This window comes from Capsicum annuum, chromosome 5 (assembly GCF_002878395.1).
Source record: "Capsicum annuum cultivar UCD-10X-F1 chromosome 5, UCD10Xv1.1, whole genome shotgun sequence".
Taxonomy (NCBI): Eukaryota; Viridiplantae; Streptophyta; class Magnoliopsida; order Solanales; family Solanaceae; genus Capsicum; species Capsicum annuum.
Window position 1 is genome coordinate 14,191,209 of NC_061115.1, and position 5,199 is coordinate 14,196,407.

Here is a 5,199-nt window from a genome sequence, read left to right on the forward strand (position 1 = left end):
AAATCTATATGTATTAACAACAAAACATAAAATAACAGGAAAAAATAAAATTAACAAAATACAAATAGAAAGTCCTTTCGAACAATTTGCAAAAATAATTGATAATAATGATTATAGTTATAGAGACATAGATATAGAAGAAAATTTAGAAATAATAAATGATAGAATAAGCACAACAAAAAGAATAGCTTATGAAAAACCAGAATCATCAAGTTCATCAAAAAGAACAAGTTATGAAGCAAGTTCAATAGCTTTTAAATCAATATTACATAACAGGAACAATAAATGAAAAAGAATATTTAATACTCTTAAATACAGGACAAGAAGAAAATTATATAGCAAGATATCTAATAAGAAGACCTTTAACGTGATATGAAAATATATGTAACAATGAAGATAGTAGTAGAAGGGTATTACAGTAGATATTATATGCCTATGATAGATATAGGAGCAGAAGCTAATTTATATAGATATAATTGTTTACCAAAAAGTAAATGGGATAAATTAAAGACACCAATAATAGTTAAAGGATTTAATAACGAAGGAAGCTTAATTACTTATAAAGCTAAGAATGTAAAAAACACAAGTATGGGACAAAATATTAACAATAGAAGAAATTTATAATTATGAGCTAACATCAAAAGATATACTTTTAGGAATGCCGTTTTTAGATAAACTATACCCACATATAATAACTAGAACGGATTGGTGGTTTACAACACCATGTAAACAGAAAGTAAGAGCAAAAAGAGTTACTAATAAAATAAGGAAGAAAACTGATTGGATAGAAGGAAGTGAAAAAATTATACAAAAATTTAAAAATATAAAAAATACTGAAGATACAATAGAATTGGTCGTATTTTCAATAAACAAAAAGGAAATAACTATATTTTTAATAAGTAAGATAGAAATAATTAAGAAAAAATTAGAACAATTATATAGTGAAGATTTATGAAAAGGATGGAAAAAACATAAAACCACTATAAAAAATGAATCAATAGATAAAAATAGAATAATAACTCAAAAACCATTAACATATAATTTTGACGATTTATAAGAATTTAAAATGCACATAGAAGAATTATTAGAAAAACAATACATACAAAAAAGTAATACTAAACATAATAGCCCAACATTTATAGTAAATAAATATAGTGAACAAAAATGAGGAAAAAGTAGAATGGTTATTGATTATAGAAATTTAAATGCAAAAACTATGGCATATAATTACCCAATACCAAATAAGATATTAAAAATAAGACAAATATAAGGATATAATTACTTTAGTAAATTTGATTGTAAATCAGGATTTTACCATTTAAAGTTAGAAGAAGAATCTAAGGAATTAACAGCATTTACGGTACCACAAGGATTTTATGAATGGAATGTACTACCATTTGGATATAAAAATGCACCAGGTAAATATCAACATTTTATGAATAGTTATTTTAAACAATTGCCTAATTGTATAGTATATATAGATGATATACTATTATATATACAAAGACCAAAGAAGAATATTTAAAATTATTAGAACAATTTACGGATATAATAGAAAAATTGGGAATAAGTTTAAGTGAAAATAAAGCTGAAATTATGAAAAATTAGATAGAATTTTTAGGAATACAAATAGGTAAAAGTGGAGTAAAAATGTAACAACATATAGTACAAAAAATAATAAATTCAAAAGAAGAATTAGATACAAAAAAGAAATTACAATCATTTTTAGGATTAGTAAACCAATTAAGAGAATATATACCAAAATTAGCAGAAAATCAAAAGCCCTTACAGAAAAAATTTAAAAAGGATGTAGAATATAATTATAACGAAGAAGATAAAAAACAAGTTCAGAAAGTAAAAATACTTTGTAAAGAATTACCAAAATTACAATTTCCAGATAAAAATAGAAAATTTATATATATAGTAGAAGCATATTCTAGTGAATTTAGTTATGGAGGAGTACTTAAATATAGTACTACTCAGGTACGTTTAATGAAACAGGAATAAAATGGGAAATAAATAGAAAAGAATTATGATCATTATATAAATGTTTATTAACATTTGAGCCATATATTGTATATAACAAGTTTATTGTACGAACAGATAATACACAGGTACGTTGGTGGCTAACAAAGAAAATACAAAATTCAGTTACAACAAAAGAGATTCAGAGACTAGTCTTGAATATATTAAATTTCACATTTATAATTGAAGTAATTAGTACTAACAAAAATGTTATTGTAGATTACATATCAAGACAAATCTACACAGACTGGTATAATAGAAGAGGATACTCTAGAAAAGATATTCAACACCCTAACTACACTTTCAATGAAAGTGGACAATATGGGTAATGAAATAGAAAAACTAAAGACTAATGAAGTTAAACTGAAGTCTATAGATACAAATCAGCAAACTCAGCAGTGTGCAGAGCTATGTCGATCGGAAGACATTAGAATTCCAGAGCTAGAAGGAGACGTTGGGACACTCCATAAAATCCATAACGTTTATCAATCTACTTCTGCAGATACAAGCAAAGGAGTTAGAAAAAATACAAATATGAACCTAAACAGGCTATTTGATAAATCATTTATTCCAAATACACCAAAAGATCCTATGTTCATACCCCCACAAATTACTACATACCGAGATAGTTTAAATCAAGACAAAAAGACCTACAACTATACAGCCCGAACATACATAGAAAATATTTACAAAATACAAACCTTCTTAAATACCAACCCCAGAGCTATAAACATCCAAGAACCATATACGAATTATATAACCCAGAAGCTAACCGGATACAATAAGCTAATTGCTTTACCCAAAATCAAACCAAGTCCAGTTAAAACCTGTTACGAATATGGACTACTTAGTACCATATATACCCAAGACAGAAATGAAATATCCAATATATCAGAAATATATGATTCACTTAACATTTTTAAAAGAATAACCAAAGGTAACCTATTTTTTATAAAATTTTACACGGCACCAGCAGAGATATTGTATGATGAAGTTAAATCACCTATACAAGTTGTAAAAATAGGAATGACCCGAGATATGATTATACCAGAAGATATTATTCCATAACCAGAAATACCTAGAATTGAGATACAAAATTTTTATGCAAATAAGAGAATTATCGGACTATCCACAATTTTTCAAGAGTTAGCAAACACTTATCGCAACAGAAATTCCATATGGAGTTATTATTCAAAAGGTAATGTAATAGTATACTCAAATTCAAAGAAACTACGAGAAGCAGATATGGAAGACGTTAGGCAATGGATCTTGACTTTACTCAATCCATAGAAAAAACCTATCGCCAGAGCCATTAGAGAAAAATTTATTTCGAAAAAATTATTAACCAGATATTGCAAGTTAATTGGACATAAATATCCAGACCATCAGTGTTCAAAATGTAATGGAGAAGATAATATTGTCCCAGAAGTTCAACTGAAATAGAAGAAGATAAAAGCGACAGCTGGAAGATGCAAAATATGAAGCAATAATGGAGATACAGAGCAATAAAAAGAAGATGACTACGGATACAGAAAGAAGACAAAGAAAGTAATTCAAGTTATTAAAGGAGAAAAAGAAATATGGAAGATTTAAAATAGCTAGATAGCTTTATGTAATTATCATGTAACTAGCCTTAGGCTTTTTGACTTTTCTTAGTTTTTTTTGGCAAGTAGTTCCATTATAAGATTTTTTGGCAAGTAGTGCCATTATTAGATTAGACATTAGCTTTAGGACTTTGCAGAAACTTTTTTTTTTTACTTTTGTAAAGTAGCTGACAGATGTAAAGAAAAACATTGTACGCATTTTCATTTCTAAGAATATAAATAAACGAGCACTTGCTCAGATGAAGGCAAGTCTTCATACAATTGAAGCAAAAAACTCTCTCTAGTCTACAACAAATAATTTGATTACTTAAAAAACAGGTATATTTCAATGGAAAAATCTATGGAGGAACAAAGCTTAGAATTATCAAAACTACCAGAATAGGTATATTCATTTACTATTATGAATAGCTAAATTCATAAATTTCTAACAATCATGATATGATAAAATAAATTCATGTTAGTTGTTTTGTAGTAGAATTATTCAAAAAATAGCATGTTAAGAAGTTTATTAGAAAAGTGGAAAAGGAGCAAAATCCCTAAGAACTATGCCATCCTAAAGGTGAAACCGGTAGGGCAAGAAAGCCGTGATAGGGGAGTAACCAGAGTAGAGATGCTGTTTAAGGGAAAAGTATCCAGATTACCATGCTAATAGTGACCGAAGAATATGTTATTCAAGAATAATCTAGTATATAGCAATCTAAAGTGATCATATTTTGTTATGTGCATGATTGAAGGGAATATTTTGAAAATAACAATTTTATAAAAAATGGATAATTATTTATCTGGCGAAATGGTAGATAAATTTAAAATACTTGTTTTATATGTACTTAAGGATATAGAAATAATAGATATAAGAAAAATCATATTGAAAAAAATATTTGATAGATATTTTATGACTAGAATTAATTATATACCACACCCACCGAACTGCACTTATAAATACTTACATACCAAACCCACACACTAACTATGATAAATTATGTATATTTAGAATTTTGGAAAATAGATATAAAATATATATAATTTCTTAGTGAAAATATAGAAGAATTAATGAGATTAAAACAAACAACTAAAAAATATTATAATAAAGTATTTAACCAATTTTAAATGATCGATAATCTTAAAATCTTAATCTTGTATATACTTAAAGATATATAAATTATAGATATTAAGAGAATAATATTAGAAAAAGTATTAGATTATGAAATTGAAACTATAAATTGGATAGAACAGTTATACCTGGATAATTACCAGATGGATATTATTCAGATTAAGAAATGTTAGAATATATCAGAAAAACTAGAGAAAATCAAGATAATCTAAATGAAGAAATTAATTATAGAAATCGAATTAGAAAAATAATGAAAAATCTAAAAGAAAAATTAATATGGATAGAAGAAACCCTAGAAAATTTAGGAAAAAGTACATGTGATAGTTTATATAATTTAAAAACCTCGCTACGAGAAGAACAGCACAAGATAATAAATAGCATTGAAAATCTAGAATTAGATATACATTACAGTACAATTTATCCTAATTGTACTGTAATGTATATCTAATTCTAGATTTT